The sequence below is a fragment of the Mya arenaria genome, chromosome 12 (genome assembly GCF_026914265.1).
Source record: "Mya arenaria isolate MELC-2E11 chromosome 12, ASM2691426v1".
Lineage (NCBI taxonomy): Eukaryota > Metazoa > Mollusca > Bivalvia > Myida > Myidae > Mya > Mya arenaria.
The window spans coordinates 15,197,090-15,218,789 of NC_069133.1; the positions used below are offsets into that span (position 1 = coordinate 15,197,090).

Genomic DNA, 21,700 nt, shown 5'->3' on the forward strand with positions numbered 1-21,700 from the left:
CCATCTTAAAGGGAACATACGTATTCTCTTTAAAGTCATTAGTTTTTACTGCGATTTTGCACATAATCATATTATTAATCCGATATGTTTCACATACCGTGCTATGCATTTCTTATATTAAGTTTGAATAAATTGTATTATACTAGACATAGTAAGAAAGTAATGTATGCTGCTGCTTCTGCTGCTCAGCTGCTAATGGTGATGTCGATGAGCATTGTTTTTTTGTAGGAGAGTTTTGAATTGCCTCACGTTTCTGATGTTGTGTCTCCCCTCATCAGCTTGATGAAAGATTAACAACAACAGCTGCACTGTTTGGGTATTAAGAGTTGCATATCGAGCGACGAACAGTTAAATGGTAAAGGTAGTTAATAAAACTTTAATAGTTCCTTTAAATTAATTTGATAAAAGACGCACATTCTTAATGGAATTGTAAATACATTTGCATTTTGAGTCATTTTAAAGTACCGACAAGAGTATTAAAATTATAATTATTAATTTGTATTTGTACTAGCATTGTGATATTTTCCAGATATTGCAAGTGTCGATCTTTCGATAATATTTGTCACACCGGAGGCATTGATATGAAACCAGTGGAGGCAAGACCTGTTACTGGATTCCAAATTCCAAACAAGACCTGCCTGTTGGCATGTGACGAAGCTCATTGCGTGTCTGAGTGGTAGGGTTTGGTTGTCTTTACTGCATGCCCAACACCACGAATAAAGCAATATAAGCAATACAATTTCAATAATATAATAATAGTGTGTGTGCTGTTTGTATAGATTTGTGCTGTTCTGTGTTTCTTGTTTGTGGTTTTGTGTTCTATGTCTCTGGCGTTTGCCCAGTGCCACTAAACCGGGTTTATGTTTAAACTTTTTGCTACTGATCTTGTTTCTGTAGCTTTTTGCATAAATATTGTACAGAATTTACCTATTAATCATTGACTGTGAAACCAATTTTATAACAAGGATCTAAATTGAATTCAGGTGAATTTTGAACCACACACATAAGTGTCATGGGTCCCTTTTCAGGGGAGAGAATTTCCGGCCATAGTTCCGATAGAGTTCCACTGTTAGTAGCCTTTGCGATGTGCGACTCCTGGCCATAACGACAACAACAACAGACAAGGTTCGTGCTGATATCATCCGATACCTGGACGTGAAGGACGACGCCTATGCCATTGACATCATTCCAGATAGGTAAGCCCTTCTATTTCAGTATACTAATGCCATGCTTTAAATATTAATATCCTTATTTATTAAGTTGAAACCCAAACATCGACCTCTTCATTTCGGGGCGATTCTGAAATTGGTTACTTTCATAGTACATTAATCCATAAAAACCAATGCGATGTTTATTTAAAAAGTACAATAACACGAATCAGGTGCTCATATTGTTTTGATATCACGTTGCAGGCCGACTATCACGCTGTGTGTATAGGAAAGGTGCAGCCACGACGAACAGCAAGAACTAGCATGGTTTTTGAAGTTCAGGCTGATGATTATCCACGGACCATGTGCAAGACTGTTATTTTCTGCAGGTGTGTATCCAAATAAATTATTGTTTTTTAGTTAAAATATTGTTTTATTATCAATTTATCAATTTCACAACGATTTGGTTATGGACATTTCGTAAAGATGATTAGCCAGAACAGGACACCGCTTCGCATTTTCACGTTTCTAATGTATTAAAAAACTAACTATATTGGACGTCGTTTTCTCACATTGACTAGTTCTATTCAAACTTGGAGCATTTTTATCTACCAATATTGTGGCTTGAGCCCAAAACTACCACAGATAAAGTTTCGAATCATGCAATTATGTCTATCATTCAAACTAATTTCAGGTCCTATCTGATGGTATTCAGAGTCTGGTCGTGGCTCCACAAAAGCCTTTGGTTTCGGACCTATGCCGGTGAAGAGCAGGAAAATCATAGTTTGGTGAAAATGTACACATTGTCTTCCCCTGAAAAAACAAAAGACAGGATATTGGCGGTATTTTCCAGCCAATAGTTCTATTCGCATTCTTGTATCCACCGTGGCGTTCGGTATTGGTTTGGACATCTGAGACATTAAGCTCGTGCTGCACTGGGGTGCCCCACGGCCATTTCTTTCCTACTGGCAGGAAGTTGTAAGAGCAGGACGTGACGGCAATCAGGGGCATTTGTTGGCATGTATCCGTACAGAAAATCGATGATGTCCTGTCTGCGATAAGGACTTTGCCGCGCCAATTGCAGTCGATCTGTGCCTGCAGGAAAAAACTTTAATAGCACTCATGACATGCGATATGAAGAAGGATATTCCTCAAAGGATAAATTGCAAAGACAACAATTGCATCATTTGTGAATGCGACCTGTGTCGTTGCTGTTCTGTGTGTTTTAGTACATGCTCTTGCTCGGGCAAACTTGACGTAATTGCAAGAATGTCTAAAAGAGTTGGGTTTAAAAAATATGCCTGATGGCATTTCAATTATCACTCTGTAAACACAGTCTAAAAATCACATCATAAGTGAATCCCGTGTTTCATTAAATATATTAAAAATATATAATTTATCATCATTTGGGATCTCTTTATTTGATATAGATAACAATACAATGACGGAAATGCGCAAACCTCTCTTGTAGTCAAGTCATTATATCTGTACAGTTTCATGTGTTGTACTGTCTCTTTGTATCATTCAAGCAATGAATGTGTTGTTGTTGTTGTTGTTGTTGTTTTTGTGCACAGTTATACGTTTTATCTTGAACCTATATAAGGCATTAATAAATTTATAAACAATCCGCGTATGTGTCAATTACTTTATGAAATATTTTACTACCTTGTAGTAGTAACAATAATAGACACACAAAATCACCGGCTAGACCCCCGGCAAGTCACCGCAAAATTTATCCATATATCGTTACAAAAAATACCTTCAAATTAAAGAAAAGTTATTCTTAAATATTTTTTTAATATGTATTGACTTGATACGTAGTATGTAGAAAACGATGTTGGGGCCCTCAAGGCGACAACACTTGTTCCATGTTCTTCGCCGCGTACAGGTTAAGCCTTGCTCTGGCTGTCTGTTTGTTTATAGCTTCTTTTGCTCTCAAACGCGTTCTAGATCGCGGTGAGTCGTTCGATGGTCAAGCAACCTTGGTAGGGAAGGCAATCGAAGAACGAGAGCCGTATGGCCAGGCGGCTCATGAAGGTGCCCGACGGAAGTCCCTCGCTCTCGGACTGATCCAGGAATCTTCAACGTTTGGAAGGAGCATCCTCCATGCATAGGCCCTCCAAAAAGAAGTCAATGAACCACCACTGCACGGCCGTTCGTACTGTTCAACGATTGTACTCCCGCCCAAGTCGTGACGCTGAATGTACCTGAGAATCTCCAGTGCGTCTGAACAGAGTTGTCTACGGGAACGGCCGCTCGTCGCTGTTGGCATCCCACTTCGGTCCGAGTCCTGTGGATTCGGCACCTGAGTCCCCCCTGTCCGCATCCCTGACTGGTTAGCTTGTGTTAGTGTCAACAAATCGCCCTCAGTCAACCGTCTAAGGTTTTTGGCCTCTGTATGACGTCCGCCCAATTTTGGCGACGAGTAGACCTGAAGCTCTTTCAGCAATCGCGGTAATGATCTGGTCCAAGAGGTCAACGACGTTACCCGATGCTCATGCAGAGCGGGAATTCCTTCGTGTGGCCCTGTTTGGCATTTATTTATAGAAGTAACATAAGACCAAACAGTAAGTACGGTGTTGTTCATTCGCGATATTACAGCTTCCCTTTATGCATTGCGGCAACATGACATAGGAAATAGTTCTTTTAAAAAGAGAGCTTTTGAATAAGAACAATGAATTGATAGAAAATACGACTGTTTTGATAATTGATTAATTAATGTTTACATCGTAACCAATGCTGAGTTAGTGGGTGGGGTAAGTGTAAAGTGTAATTATTGAACAGTATTTGGTTGAAGGTAATAATCAGTTAACACCACAGGTTATTTATGTTTGTTCCATAACTTTTCAATGAAAAATATTTCGTTAATGATCAAATCGATTGGTTTATAATGTTAAACTAACTGGAGAGGTGTTGTCAGATTTTAGTCATCAGTGGCAATAATTAATTAATGTAGGATTGTATGTTATCAGTATAAATCACATGTTAAATGGGTTTATTTTTAGTATATAGCATGTCCAAGTTTTAAATAGTTGTTTATAAACAAATTAAGTTTTTGTTACCAGTAATATTACAGAATGTTTTATTATGGTGCCTTACAACTAACTGACAACACCAATAGGTATATCTGATACACTATAGTTCAGGTATATACATCTTTAATTCAGGTATATACATCTTTAATAAACTATGTTAAACTACATTTAATAACTTTGTTGATTGTTTCATGGTAGGTATACCTGATAAAATCAATGACTATTTTTTATGTTTAAGAACCAGTCTCCAAGCAAGATTTATCTATGATATGATATGTTGAAAAAGAAATGATTGTCTTTTCATTTCAGATGACTGATTTGACAGTAACATTATGAAAAAGGCCGGACGCACCTGTTGATAAAAGCAACAAACTGCCTAGTAAAACATTACGCAATTACAATGAAATAGCCTCATTATCTGCTGTAAATTTGAAGGATCTATGTGCCAAGTTAAAAGTTGACAACAGTCTTCAAAAATAGGTCAAACTTGTTTATCTCTGTCACACTCTTGGGATAAGTACAACAGGAAACAAGAACTCACGTACCGTTGCTAGGAAACACAGGGCACCTGACAACTTCCAAACAAAGGGGAGAAATTGAGGAACTTACACCCAGTGTACTATTTAGTCTGCAACTGTCAGAATGGTCTTATGGTATAAGACACATTCCAGACATTGAGGACAGATCTGTTCAGCAGTACCTTCTAAAGACAGGTTTTTAAGAAAGCATCGTCCAGAACTTACAAGGTTTCAAGACCCTATCAGTTGAAACAGGTAGTACATTCAGTTAAGTATTATTAGAGTTCGTCTTCAGAATCTTTCAGTTTTATATCAGCAATCCTTCTCAATCGACAAGCCATGATGGGGCGAAAGTGCTACATGTTTAGGTATTCAAAATTATTAGTGATCTCTACTATTAATACTGTACATGCACCGCTGGCTTTTCTGAAACATGCGGACATATCGGTCTCACTTTAGTATGTGTTGCAGAGCTTGTTGCTAAGGCCGTAATGAAGTTTGAAAGCTTGCCAACATGTACTGAGCGGTTGTGTGGCTAGACATTTAACAATTTGAAATTTTAAAAGGTAAAGCCAACAGTGAAGAGAACAAAACTTTCAAAAGTGCAAATGACAAAGACTTTGAGACTGAGAAAAAACTTATTCACGAAGAAAGCAGCTGCTCAAAAATCAATAATCCATGTGAGATAGGCCCACAGGTCAAAGTCGGTTTGAGCAAAGGGCTGTAAAACTGCAACAAAGTTTGGGAAAGTCTTAAACGATTGCAAAAGATAAGTGTGATGAAGGCCTAGTTGATGATATACTTGGTAACATTAGAAGACTACCTGTCTAAGGTCCCAGCAATAAAATTTGGAAGAAAGCATAAAGAAAAGGTAAGACAGCAGTATATTGAGAAGTTGAAAAAGAATCACACAAATGTCAAAGTACAACATCATGGAACTTTGTCCGTGGGTATCGTAAGTTGTAAATGCTATTCCAGTAACAAACCAATGTTTTCAAACATGAAGAAAAAATAAACACAGAAAGTTTAAGGTCATACTTGTTATAATTACTTGATACTTAAAACCGATGTTGAACCTGTCTACGCCTTAACGGGCTAGTTTAAGGAATGGTACGCATGGTTTTCCATGGTTTGGGGTTATTTGCTCAGGGCAATTTAGGGTCCATTTATATAATAAAACATCGAAAACTGCACACCAGGATATTCAGATTGGATATATGATATTTAGCCAATCAGGCAGTAAGATTAAGATCAATTAACAGAGTTTGTGTACTCATACACGGTTTTGTTTTTGTTTTGTTTTTGTTCAAGTTGATAGGTGTTGCTATTCAGGATTTCGAAATTATCAAATAACGCGATACGAAAACGAGATTTTACCGGGTTGGGGATAAAAGACTGGCAAGACCGGACCAAATCCGGACCAACGGAAGGAAATCGTTCGTAATTTTGACTTGGAATCAAAGACTGGCAAACGGACCGGACAAATTCCGGACAATTATAATAATCACAACATGTCTGTATGTACGCCTTTATATGTGTTTGTTTGTCTATATTTGCGACATAATATTTGTCTGTATGTCTGTATGAGCGTCTGAATGTGCTTCTTTATAATTATGTGTTTGTATGTCTGTATTTGTGTCTTTAAATGTACCTGTATGTCAGTGTGGGTGTATGTGCCTCTTTAAAGGTGTCTGTATGTCTGTATTTGCGTCAGTATGTGTGTCTGTATGTGCGCCTTTATATGTGTTTGTATGGCTGTGTGTCTGTATGTGCGTCTTTAACAGTGTCTGTATGTGCGCCTTTATATGTGTCTGTATGTGCGTCTTTATATGTATGTATCTGTCTGTATGTGTTTCTTTATGTTTGTATGTCTGTATGTGCGTCTGCTTGTGCGCCTTTATGTGTGTCTTTATGTGTGTTTGTATGTATGTATGTATGTGCGTCTGTATATGCGCCTTTATATGTCTCTATGTGTGTCTGTTTGTGCGTCTGTAAGTGTGTCTGTATCTGTGCCTTTAAATGTGTCTGTATGCTGTGTGTATATCTGTCTGTCTACCTGTGTGTTTGTATGTGCATCTGTATGTGCGTTTGTATGTGTGTTCTTATATGTCTTAATGTCTTGTGCCTATCTTTATGCATGTCTGTATTTGCGTCGGTGTGTGCGTCTGCATATGCGTCTGTATGAAAGCACCTTCACTCTATACAAATATTTGCAATTTCATAGTAGGTTATCGCCCAGCATCTTGGCGCAAACGACATTCCTGGAAAAAGCAGACGAACTGTAGTTGATGATATTCAGACTTTGTGAAAACATACTCGAACTCAACCCTAGTGCCCAGATAAAATTATCTGCAATTCTGCTGCGGACGATTCCTGGACCGCCCGAATGCAGACTTCGTTGACGGTGTCAACGAAATTGCCAAGACTGTCAACCACTCATTCTCATTGAAATAAGTTACACACGTAGTCCCATGGCTGGAGTTCGTTGATCATCCAGAGTTCACAGCGAGACATCTAAGTCGAGACGGACTACACCTGAGGTATGAGGGTACTAGATTGGTGGCACACAGACTCGGAGATGCAATCAAGCAGCAATCAAGAAGTTGTGTTTACGCAGACGCTTCCATTGTGCCGAAGGCGAGGGAATTCATAGGACCTAGACTGTATAATGAAGTAGCCACTAGATATTCATCGTCTACAAACTCAAACCCGAAAGCGCCAATAGCAGTGTCCACGAGATTTCCGACAAAAAATCGTTCACACAGCACCCGGTACACTGAGAGCAAAGGACGTGGCAAGTTCGATCAACGCAATCTTCATCGACGAGTGCAGTCACAAGGGTTAGCCGAAAGAAGACCATCGGTATCTGCTTCTGTTAAATCTGTGACATACACCCAAAACACAATAAGACGCATGCAAAACCGATTCGCACCCCTTTCTGTTGATGACCAGTATGTTTCCAGCGTCAATACCAGTGATGATACCAGAAAGAAAAAAACACGTCCCATTGATAAATATGACGAAATGGAATGCATAATAAACACGGCTCCAGATAGTGAGCAGAACCGGGTCGAAAATGAAAAAGAAAAATACAAGCGGATTGTGTTGATGAGGAAGTCAATGTGGACGATGAATTTTGTAACAGTCCGCTAAAGGACTGTAATGACATAGCAGGGCTTAAACACACTGGCCAGGTGACATCAACCCCTGCAAGTAACCCAGTACACAGCATTTCAATTGGTAATTTTGTGCTATAAATAGTACTTGGAAGTTCTGTGACAAATATTTTAATCAAAACTAACGAAATTTAAACTGATTTTAGTTGGTTGGTTAACTTTGAGGAAAGGGTTAAGTATTAAATTTAACCAGTCATTCTAAAAAGCTGTCCATGCTCAGTTTAGAATGACTATAGATATAGTGTACTGTCACTTACATCTAAAGTAAACCCGAGACGAAACGTGCAGGATCCATCTCACACCTGTCAGAACACTAGCTTGAACCAACCAGGCTAACCAGGTGGTTGGTTCTTACCCATACATACTACACTACAGCTTTTTAATAAAATGCACAACATATTTTGTAGATTTGATACATGTTAATAGTCTGGCTCATTTGTATTTACATAGTGCATTCAATTTTGAAAGAATGAACCGTGCTTGCTGTAAAAAGCATGGCTTATTCCAACCGGTGCATTTAAGGTAGTATTTTTCTAAATATTTGCATTAACTCTTTAAATTCTAGGGCCCAGCAGAGCCACAAGTGCCATGAACTTCAGATCATCAACGAGGGTAATGGTTTAGATCGAGACCCAAACCCAGAGGTTTCATTGGATGAAGCACAAGGCCATGCTACTGACCACATACCACAGAAAAGTTTAAGTTCATATTTATATAATTATATAATTATAAACTATATTCAACTTGTTGAAATCAGGGAGTGCTCCTTTAAAGCAACTGTGCACCAGTATGATCAATTTGCAAGAAAAAAAGAAAATTGTCGAAAACTGTCATAAACTTGGTATTAATGTGTACAATGCATTGAAACTTACTAACTGAAGTACCACATAGTTTACAAACATGTTAATGTGATTTGAACCAGGAACCTCCTTGTCAATAGAATCATTCCATTGAATTATTGAAATTAAAACCATCATTGGGAGTTATACAGTCGTATTATTGTAACTGGACAGTTTTTAATAATTTTTATATATTTCAAGAGAAAAAAATCTTTTCTGATTACAATCTCAAAGCAATTTTAGTATACACATTACTTCTTATTTCACATTATATGTTAACATTAACATGTTAAAGCTGCATTCTCACAGATTTACCGTTGAACAACTTTTTTATTTTTTGTCTGGGAAAGAGCATATTTGCATAAATGTCTGCAAACCATCGATAAAAGATTGCTGACAAAAAATCAGATTGCCGATTTTCATATTTCCGTTCGTAAATTAATGTTTATGGATTAAACTGCTCTTAGCGGTTTAAGAAAAATGCATAAAACATCAATTTGTTAACTTAAATGTTAAAATCTGCGATCTTATCTTTTGACAGCAGTCTTATATAACTAGTTTTCATGCATTTTCGCAAAAATCGGCTCGTTTCAAGACAAAAAATAAAAAAAAGTTGTCAAAACGTTCAATCTGTGAGAGTGCAGCTTTAAAGGTGACAACTTACTAAATATTACTTGCAATTTGAAAACATCTAATTAGTATTTATTTGTGTATTTTCAGGCAGTAGATCTGGCTGGCCATGATTGCAACAACTGGGACCGATATAGCTTCACTTGAGATTCTACAAGCGAATACGGACATGCTTCATATCCTTAAGGAGAACGAAAATCTTCAGGATGATAGTGAGGAATTGGACAGATTGAAATGGTCAGGCGAGGTACTGAAAGCAAATGAACTGAAACAAAAGAAAAACTATTCCAATATTATACCGGACTGAAAGTTGAAAGTTGATGTTTTTGAGGCTCTTTTTGCTTATCTAGAGCCTAAGGCTCAATACATTAAATACCCAATCGGTGAAAGTACTTGTTTGTTTAAACACTACGCAGAGGCAAACAAAAGAAACCCAGGAAACCCCGGTCAACAACACTAGAAGAGATGTTCTTCTCTCTAGTAAAGCTAAAACTTGATATACAAACTGCGCCATCCGTTTCGGAATAGCTGCTTCCACTTACAGTTCCATTTTCACGGCATGGGTTACTTTGGTATCTCAAGAACTTGAACAAATTATCAAAATGCCACCTTCCACAGAATGTGACGGTATGGAGCAGGCAAAGTGTTTCGATGAGTTCCAAATATTTTGTTCTTATATATATATGTTTCAGTTAGTTTTGTTATTGTGTTTTTTCTTGATGCATGTTTGGTGAGGCGCTATTCACCCCACCCTCATGTTTGTTTTATATGAATAAATTTTATGAAAAAGAAAAAAAAAACATCTCTCTCCAAACAGGTTGTAAATCTCACATTGGTACATTTGATACAGGTTGTACTTGATAAGGGGGTTGTAGCAAATAATCAAAACTTAAAAAGAGTTATATGTTTAGTTGTCCTTTTCCTTAAAAGATTGTAAAACATACACCGACGTCCGAACCACAAGCCCCGGTTATATATTCATGTTTCTTTTCATTTGCTTCTCCGAAGAGACGTTTCGTCATTTCTCTGTTAAATTTGACAAAACTATAAAAACATCTGAGCTGTCCTGGTAAGCGTCTTTATCTTTTCAACTGTCTTAATTTATAGTTAGCATGTCGTTCGTAATTGGGTATTTATGTATTCTCTATTTGTGAACTTTTGTCTTTATAATGTTCTTAAACTATCTTTGCTTGTTATAGGTATTTTCTTCCATAAAATATATTTCGAACCCATCAAGGCTTAAACGGAGTAGATTAGCCCACAGGGTTACATTTGCCTCCCAGACGTTGAACTTTTGGAGACCAGGCAGTCACAGCTGACGACCAACCTCTGTGGCGGAGCTGGGGCGTTTTGCTGATGACGACCTTCAGTGACGCCCTTCAGGACCTCGAAGGCGTTGACCGATCGATTATTCGAGGCTTACAGCCGTACATAACGTCCTCCGACAACCGCATTCCAAATTCGGAACGTCAAATCATGTTTATGAAGTTCTGGTATATGTTTACGATCAACTGATCAGTGTCGGGCCAGCATTTTGTGTTTTGAAACTCCAATTTAAAAACGTACAAGTTTGTGCTTTGTATCTGTGACTGACACTGTGGGTTATTGTGTACACGTGGTTTGTGTTTAAACGTGTTTAATATATACTTGAAACTTAACTTCGAAAATCTACATCCTCAAGAGCAACTTAGCCAACAGCAATTTACAGACCTAGGAATTTCACACCACAACAACAGAACCACCACAACTACTATCCCCTGCCATAGATGGACGATCGGCAGAGGGAAATAACGAAAGCAAATTGAGGGAACGAGTTTTTGGACCTGCAAATAAAACATTCATAGTTTCCAATGAAGTACCTGTTACTACTTTGATATATACTGGTAGCTTGGTCACTACTGTGACCAACTCAGTCTATGAAAATGTGTCTCCTAAATCTGAGTTGCTTGATATTATATTGTTAGGCATTGATGTTTCAATTACTGGTGGTTCAGAATTGAATGTATTAGGTTACATTGAAGCATCTATTTTTATTCCGCGGTTACATTTACGTATGTTGTATTTGTTTGTTGCATTTTACCGTTGTTTAATTTAAGTGCACATAACCGTTGCAAGTTGCAACATTATCCACTGTCTGTACATACATAGTACGTACCAACGGTATGCGATTTATGTCTGATCGAAGGGCAAGACATATTTAAGCACTGATCGCGCTAGACGGCTTGAACTATTCTGTGTGATATTCAAAACAAGGATCGTTTGAATGATAACATGGTTCTCAGTCGCTCGAGTAACTCTAGCAGATTGTATTTATTATAGTGATACTTGTATTTAACATCAATATATCAAAAATATGTTTTAGTGATAAAACTTAAATGCACGCTTACTCCTAAATATGATTAACAACAATTAATGCAATTATTTTAATATACCAAAAAGGATGAATGAATGTCGAAAACTATGATTATTATAAAGGATATCGAGGATGATTTGAAAGAAAGATGCAGAAAAGTCGCTATTTCTTTAATATGAGACGAACGTAGACCACAGTAAATATTTAAGCATTCACCAATCATTTAACATTTTTGCACTTTCAGCTTATAATTTCACGGAATCAACATTGTTATCAGTAACTAATATTTTCCATAAATGCATTATTTAGTGAGTTGTTAAATGTTTTACAGTCAAAATGTATATTTGTTTTTCATGTGTAAGTATTTTTTTTAAATAAGAGTGTCACTTTGAGGCATACTTCATAATGCATTTATGGAACAAATCAATTATTGTTAACAAGATTGTAGCCGTGTATTTAATAGCTCAACCACAAATTTTGAGTGACCAGTGGATCCTACGGATTTTTGGAGATCAACGATCGTTCCCGTAAAAGCGTTCGGGTGATAACGTAAAAGGCCTAGACTGGCATTTAAACACATTGATTAACTGACGAACTATGATCTATTGCGATTCATTTGAACTCTCACGAATATCAACGGAAGTCAACGTTAGACAATCCTGTCGATGAATTCACGTTGTTTTTCTCTTGTTGCATTGTACTTTTCGTGTGTGGGATCGTTCGCTTTGTGATTTCCGGTTGGCCTACATAATGCAAATAAGCATTTTCAGAACACGATCGGGAGATGGCGAAAGAATGTCATTTTATAATGTGGAAATACCGTGTTTTTGCACCTTTCTTTCAAATTTAATAACGTGTCTTTCATAAAGATAATTGTTTGAGATATTGATTAATTCTTTTTCAAAAATTTAAACATATTTATCAATTTTAGAACTGCCTATTTGGGAGTAAGAGTACATCTTTAATTAATTTCTAGTCATCTGTCATTTGAGAACTTCTACCATTACTTTTACTAATTTTAAGTTCTTTCAGTGTGTGTTGCTTTATTATTCTTATACTTTTGAAGCGGATAGAAATAAATCAGTAAACGGAGGGATAATAAGATAGCAGTTTTCAAATGACAATATGATTCTATATACTTTCAACTTTTTTTGTTAAAATTGTCATGGCGGGCAAAATGATAATGAAAGGCTTGGTCATATTTTGTACACTCAAAATCACACCTAAAGAAACCGTACATCATCACCGACTCGAATATTAACGAAAATATCTTTGAGTTAATATGATTTACTCAAGCAAACAATATTTTTACTTACAAAAGATTACAAAACGTTTTATGCTACAAAACTGTCAATACTATTGTTCAAATTTGCATTTAAAGGTCATGGTCATTGCATTCGACATACCTTGCATGAATTAAGTAATTGTTTTTTGTCGTCTACATGGTGCAGATCATGCTAGTTAGTTTTTTTATTAGATGAGATTTAGCAGTAAGAAAATATTTTGTTGAATAAAATTACAGCCTTGAAATATTAAACAAAACCAAATCCCAATTTTATATCTTAAAAAGAACTTTAACCATAATTTTGGTTTCGCAAAAAAAAACATAATTATAATTCTACAAAATTGTTGTCTCGACTTCAAAAAAGCTGTTGAAATCCAGAGAACGCGGAGGAAGACATTATTGTGAATACAATTGGAGGCGTGGACAGCCATGTCTTCATTTATGAGTTGTGTTCGGTTCGTTTCGTTTTGCTTGATATAGGAATATTCAAAAGCATATATAGTCTTTATTCATATAGTATTTCTCCTGATTTATACAATATGCATTTTTATTAGACGATATGAAGACATAGTTTTCAAACAATTTGATAACGTCAAATGGTGGTATTTAATGATTCATTCGTTCGTAGATATTTGTATGCAGTGGTTAAGTATTTTAATGTGCGATAGCGATGCATAAGTGGTTGGGGAAGGTAAGAAAATAAAACGTTTTAAAAGTACATGTTTTAATAAGTTTTGAGGAACAATCTTTTTGGGGGGGGGGGGTTAAACATTTATTCTTGGCCACATGTTTTGAGTAGGCCTGGAGTTCAACAAATTTTACAAAAAAAAGATTTTTGATCAAAAAGCATTCACATTATTACGGAAAAGTCTGTCAACATTAGTACTCAACATTAATACTCGGTTTTATGTCAAGATGCCCCAGACAACTTATTGAACAATGTCTTGAGAGATCTTGATGCTGTCTTGTCAAATAAGATTATTCAGAAAAGCAATGAATTTTCGCGTATGAAATTCATTTCCGGGTTACAAAATGCATATATTTTTAAATTTTTTTAAATAGCTGCAATCAACACAAAGCCACAAGACATTGTTGATTGGACAGTTAAATTTGACTCGGAACACATTCTTTTTGTATTAAGACATTTCCAGGAAAGCGTAAATGCTTTTTGATTGGAAATCTGATAAAATATTCTGTTGTTAAAAGTGCTCAACTCTTATTTGCAGCTTTTCATGTTGCATCGGATATATGAGTCATTTCTGTTGAACCTCAAAACTAAATAAAAGTTTGATTATTTCAAACATTTAAAAATTTTGGTCCCACCATCGTCTTTTGCATCGCTGCCGACCCTTAAATCACTTATCAGTGTTTAAGCTATTTTAAATTATTTTCTTGAGTATTTCCAACTAAGGTTGATTCTCTCATTGTACGAGTTTGTGTCTGTCGTTCGACAGGTTTGTTGATATTTTTTTTAATATTTTCAGGTCTTGTAGCCTGAGTTTACATACTCTCGTTTGTATGTACAATGATAGATGTAGTCTAAAAATCGTAATTTGAATATGCAATTTTCAAAAAAGAGTTATGGTATGATAAAAATGTAAATTCAATTGCAGTTTGTACTAACCACAAATTATGTTGAACCATAAACAACACTTATTTCTAATTTCATGTTATAAACAATTTCTTTTATGTGATGAAATGGATAAAAATATTAACTTTCACAAAAAAAAATGTAAAATCATTATTCTGACCTTTTCCCAAAAAAAATATTAAAAAAAAATACTATTAATTGAAATAGTAAAAGAAAGAAAAATGTGACAGATTTGCTTTAAAACTGACTTCAAAACTATGAAATGGACATTTTGATATTATATATATTCCGATTGTACATCTAGTGTTTTGCACTTTCGAATTAATACTTTAATTTCTTATACCGTGTACAACTATCCATAATACTTCTGACTTCCGCATGCGTCGGCTTGCGTTTGCTGGAAGTGAGTGGCGGAGGAACAGGAGTGTTCATACAGCTCTGTTTTCCACAAATGTCTACAACGGTATCCACTTGTATGTTCACATCATTGAATGTCATGTTTCTTGTAACTGTTTTGACACTAAAATCATTACCCATTTTGTATTGGGGAAATGAAACTTTGTACTGAATATTACCAGTTTTGGTTTTTGCGACTTCCCTTTTAACATTTTCATTGGAGTGCAGATTAGCAAAGTGCTGCCTGTACAATTGTCCATAGTATGAAAAACTGTTCAGTTTTGGTGCAAACTTGTTTATCACTGCACGAAAGCTCTTCAATGTTGATGTGTGGAAGCCTATTGATAGCTTCGCATTGTCCTTGACTAAGTTACATAAAAATTATTTACTTGTTCGTTATAATGTCTTCAAGTAATATAGCTGTCTTGTTTCCTTAAACATTAATAAATAGAATGCTACATGAATCCACAACACTTCAATTTGAATACTTGTCTGATCGATAAAGACTGAAAGATTGTTAAAACAAGTAGATTTGTTTCGTCTACAGAAACATGCTTACACCATACTTTAATTGACTTATGTTCAGTGTATTTTACTTGTCTTCATGAATGAGTGGACACATTTTTCATCTTCACATCATAAACCTACATAAGGTACAAATATGAAATCCCTACAAGCTATACTGTTTCTTTTCATGTATAAAGGGCATAACTCAGGAATTATGCATGATTGATTCAGACCCCATTCGGAATAAAGAGGCACGTACTTTGAAACTTTGAATAACTATTTAAAAATGACACAACTGTCTTATACATGTACAAGATGAATTCCATTGACCTGGCCTGACCCCATTATCAATGGAGGAATATGCCCAACACTTTGCTGAGTGCTGCGGACCACAGCTTGTCCATCTCCTGCCTGGATAACATCAGTGCCACGTCTTCTTATAAACTCCATGGTAATAGTCACACTCTTATCTCATGCATTCTCCCCTGCCGTCCAGAGAAATTTCCTCTGATGGTCAAAGATAGTGTTTAGCGCTAATGCCATTATGTCCATGAATTCAAACACCCTCAGAATTTCATTAGGTGAGCAGCCCGTAAACAATATACCGGCACTTAGTAGAAGGTTTCCAGCAGGGATACTGTTTCTCTGGCTGGTATTCCCACCGTCTCGTATAACCAGAGTCATAAACATGCGTATTAGCAATATATTACCCTTGCTGTTGACTGATTTCACGCTCTACATGATGCCTGCACATGACACTGGTTTGGAAGAGAAACATTAGATTTTCTTCGAAGAAAAGGAACTTGCGTTGCTCACTAGGGTCCTTGCTTAAAAAAAGAAAGATGTATTAATACCAAACAGTTCAGTTTCATTTACCCTCTTTTTAAAATGAACGTTATCTTTTATATTGTGAATTTTGTGTCATTTTTACAAACTTGGGATTTATCAAATGTATTTCCTAATGTGTAAAACAATGCCTCACGTGCATTTGCTTAAAGCATGCGACGTGACACTTCTCCTTTTTTACTCTTCTGTTTCATTTTTGAATTTTAATATTTATGCAAAAAGCTTTTAAGTTGCATATGTTTCATCCGGATCAAAGTCGGGATCTTAATCCTTATCGTCTATGAATAATTATGCGACAAACTATAGAAACAAGCTCAGTAGCTAAACGTTTAAACATAAACCCGGTACTGGGCAAACGCCAAAGATATTAAACATGATAACAAAAAAAAATCACAAACAAGAAACAAGGAAGAACAGCAGAAAAAATCCACAAACCGCACAGTGCATACATACTATTTATTAAAACAAAAGCTGACACAGAGACAGCGCGCTCGACTATTCCGCCGCTTTTCAGGGTAAGTATTGAAAAGTTTTGGCGAAACATGCATGAATCACTGATAAGATTTTAATGCAATACATGATGTGCTGAGATATTAACATAAATGTGGTTGCATGGAACATTTTAACCAGATTTTTTAAGTATAATAATAAAGGGCCATTATTTGCCAAATACAGTTATCTAACTTGGTTATTCAATTACGATGGGTGGTTGAATACCATTGTATAAAGTCTCATTGCAATACATCAAGTACTTGCTGACATTGTTTCCCATGTCTGCTTACATGCAAGACCTTAACCGTAACCCTAACCCTAATTCTCATAATAAAGGGGTAAAAATAATATTATATGAAAGATAAAGTTATCTTACTTGTGTGCAAAGTTTCAATGCAATACATAAAATATTCGCTGAGGTATTGACTTAAAAGTGGTAAGAAGCAAAACCTTAACCAGAATTTCTATGTTTAAAAAAGGGGCCATTATTTGAATTTAATGCAAACTAGAGTTATCTAACTTGGTTAATTAAGAAGGTTGGATGGTTAAGTACCATTGTATAAAGTCTCAATGCAATACCATAAGTAGTTTTTGAGATATAACCTATATGTGCTTACACGCAAAACCTTAAACATAATTTTTAAGTCGAATAATAAAAATTACTTACATTAAATACAAACATGAGTTATCTACCTTGGTTAATTAAGTAGGCTGGATAGTTGACTCAATGCAATACCTCATGTGCTTGCACGCAAAACAACCAGAATTTCTAAGTCAAATAATAAAGGCCTATTATTTGCATTAAATGCAAACTAAGGGTTTTTTAACTTGGTTAATTAAGTAGGTTGGATGGTTGAGTACAACTGTATAAAGTTTCAATGCAATACTTCAAGTAGTTGCTGAGATATTGACCTATGTGTGCTTACATGCAAAACCTTAACCTATGTGTGACGCCAACGCCGACGATTGGGTGAGTAGTATAGCTCTCCATATTCTTCGAATAGTCGAGCTAAAAACAAAGTAAGTTTATCAAGATTGTTAGGTACCGCCTTTGAAAACAATTGATTTATTTTGTACCAGTCGTTTCATGTTACGAAAATGTCAACACTAATTGCTGCGTTTGCATTCACAAGTCAAGTACATTCTACGCAATTTTGTCGTCTGCATGGTGCACTCTATTCTCGTTTTAATTAATTTTGAATTGTGTTGAGCAATTAAAATTTGGTTTTTAGATACTTTTAGCAATCACAGCCAATACATATTTAAAAATGAATTAAATACAGCGATAAAAACATAACTTTTATACGAAAATTGTTTTGTCAAAAGCAACGCAACGTTTTTATATTAAAATATTCTTGACTGAAAAACAGCCGTTAATATTCAGAAGCGAAAGATGTTTTAAAACGTGGTGGAATGCATGCATATGATGCATGCAAAAGGAGGCCCATAAAATAGCATTCAATATATGTTTGCCTTTATTTTATAAATTTATTTGATGAAATAGCTTGGGATGAGGCTGTTCAATCTTAAACAATTTTAAATTGAGCAAATAATTAAAATTCATCCAAGTATATGTAGCTCATTTTGGGCGGTGTAGCTGTATTCCAAATCATGCCATTTTTCAATCTCTTTCTATGGATGTATTTTTTTAGGCGTGCTGACATTATTTAAATATAAACATCAACACTGTTGCTTGTAAAATTTCAGTCCATGTATCATTGTATAATATTGATATACATGTTATGTATAAAACAGTGATTGCTTATTAAAATTAAACAAACATCATTCGTGTATTTATTTTTTTCTTTTGCTATTTTCAATCGTGGTTTAATCATAAAAGTTTCAATTAAGCATAATTCATGTTAATAAGATATTAATTGTTTTTAATTGTTGTTTACATTTGAATGTCATTAAAACGATGTGCCTACATTAATAATCGGATATTTTGAGAAACATCGGGAAAATTGGCTTGATTTTCTGACTTATAAAAGAGCCATCTCTGGACCCGGAGAGTATTCACCACTCGAGTCTGCAAACATGAAGCTGTTCATACTTCTTCTTCTGGTCAGCTGCCTCTCCATGACACTGCTGCCAGCTACCGTTGAAGGTAAGTGAAAAACGTTTTATTTCAAATTTCGTGCATAGGTTCTAACAACTTAAAAGTATTTCTGCTATCGGTCGCACTATTTGACTTGATATATGCGACAATTGCGACTATCTCTATCGTTTAGTGTCTTTTGGGCAATAGCCTTCTGCCTTTAAACAAGTTACTGGCTTTTAATGTTCTTCCTTGTTTCCATTGTTTTACTTAAATATGCTTCAAGCTCTAAAGGGTTACTGTAAAAAAAACATTTAATAACGCTATACAAAGACTACTGCCACATTTTCAAAATATATCAGAAAAATATTGAATATATAGTTATTTACATTTATTGTTCGATTTCTTGTTCGCATTAAATGTGTTCGGAGCTGCGTGTTAAAATTGATAACACATGCTTAATTGAACACATCTATTAAAGCCGTAGGCGGCGGGAACTGCAGTTGTAGATATCGATGTTATCATTCGGAGATCGACAAGGGGCGCTGTGGATATCTAAGGTGGTGCTGCCCTAGACGCTGGATAGGATAGGCTTATAGGGTACGAAATTATTGAAAAAGTTGTTGTCGTAGTAGCACGCTTATCGGAAACTATATTAGAATAATGTTGTTGTTTTTATCTCACGCTATTAATTTCACGAAAGGGGAATTCATTATTCATGTTATTAATGTCACTCGTATTTTTAGTATAAATCACTCGTGTAAATACGAATTATATTGGTTAATTTGTTATATCTCTATTCAATTTTAATTGTGATTTGCATATGTATTAGCTTTAGTTTGAAATTGGTATTGACATAACAATTTTGGTATTTACAAAAACATGCCTGTTTACCAACAAGTGTCAAGGGTAATATTTGTCTTTGTTTCCTTCCAGGCGATGAACCAAAACACCCAAAGACAAATCTACTTATGTTTTGTTTTTGGTGAAAATAAATCTTCGTTGTAAAAACTTTCCTTTGGTATATTTTTCCTAATCATCATTTAGTAGTGAGTAAATTGGAGTGCATTTAAGTTTCTTTCCAATTCAAAAGGGATGTAACTATGATATGAATTATATAAAATTTATGTAAAAAAAACAATTCACAAATACATTTAGGAATTGCTAAAAATGAACATTTATAAGCTGGATTGAAAACAAAATACAATGAATATTTAAAGTATTGATTAGTAATTGCGATTTATAAAATAAAACATAATAGTTAATACTATTTCCACTACTTCTCTACCTTCCTCATACTTCTAAATACCTGATTCAATGATAAAGAAGACACACTACATGAAAGTAGAATTGCTTTTTTGGAAAATAATAGACCAAATTAAGTGTAAACTAGTTATTGAAATAAAACTTGCAGGTTGTCTAGATATGTCAGATTTTATGTTAAAACGAAGTTTAAATAGATTAATTGTCTGACTAATTACGTAAACGCGATTTTGAAGTAATGCTATCAGTTATATAAGATTACTTTCCAGAATAATTTCTCATATTACATTTTAATCTAGAATCTAAATTTAAATATCAGTTCAAACCGAATTTCTTCGATCTATAATGGACATTAGTTATTAACGTGAGTTCAGTTTAATCAAATGCCAATTAATTAAAGAATAATAACCGAACAAAACCAACATTATTAGAAAAGAAAAAAAGTATGGGTAATAGATTTAAAATTAAAAAAAATACTCCAGTAAAGAAATAGGTTTTTACATACTTTACGTTAACAATATTCAACCGAATTTGTGCAACATAGATGCGAAATTAATTCTACAAAGCTCACAACTAAATCTTGGCAGCAGAAAATGATTTAAAAAGTAGCTTCTGACAATTTGGTGCGAAACGCCTGGATAAAATGTATCTACAAATACTTAAGTGAATACAAACTACTAATAAGGTTTCTAATATATATATATAAAGCTGTAACAGAAACTGTAATCCACAACAAATCTCTTAAATCATTATTAATAAGCAAACGTAACAGATATATATTAAAGGGATCAGATGAAACAATTGCAAGAAAAAAAAGAATGGTCAAATGTTTATATCGAAAAGGCATCGTTGTGTACAATGCAATAAATCCTACTTATCCCTTACGAGTCGCATCCCCTAAAACACATGCATCTTTCGCAGTTTTTGCGCATATTTCAATTTCAAAATTTACTAGAGTTGTCTACCACGTTACTCCCAGTAAGTTTAAAAAGGCGTCGGTATATTCATCTGTAGGGATTAACATGTAAATGATTGAAACTTGGAAGCCATTATGCACTAGTTTAAATGGACAAATACATATGACATAATTGCAACATGATTGTTGCGTTTATTATTTTAATTAAATAAGTGAACAGTGAAGTAAAATCATGCATATTCTTGTTACATCAAATTTTTATTTAATTACCTGGAAGGATGGTCCTATTTCAACCATAGGTCATCGTCACATAGCCTGGAAACTATCATTTGCCCATTCAGTCCTTTCATATTGATTAAAAAAGTATATTACATTTCAATACATTGTTCGATATTTCATATTTGTACATGCAACCTTTGCGCATCCATTACGAAAAGAAGCTTGAAATGTCATCCTTGCCTTACCGATTTTAAAAAGGGAAGCACAATAATACAAAAGAACTAACAATCGTGACATTCGCGACATTCCCCCCGAGATAGGTGAGCGTATATCACAGCCGATTACTATGTTCTCGTTTTCAAGAGTGATGTCGTTACTTCTACCCACCGTTGCATCCTTAGCATCTGACGAAATGCCGCAAGAAACGCTCTTTGAATACGACCAAAAC

At 35.1% G+C, this 21,700-nt stretch overlaps 1 long non-coding RNA gene across 1 annotated transcript; it reads left to right on the forward strand.

Annotated features, from left to right (window-relative positions):
• The first annotated feature begins 18,842 nt into the window (after nucleotides 1-18,842).
• Nucleotides 18,843-19,865, forward strand: LOC128211276 (uncharacterized). Its single transcript, XR_008257253.1, has 3 exons — nucleotides 18,843-18,923; nucleotides 19,336-19,454; nucleotides 19,791-19,865. It is a non-coding gene; the product is annotated as an uncharacterized LOC128211276 (long non-coding RNA).
• Nucleotides 19,866-21,700: the final 1,835 nt, after the last annotated feature.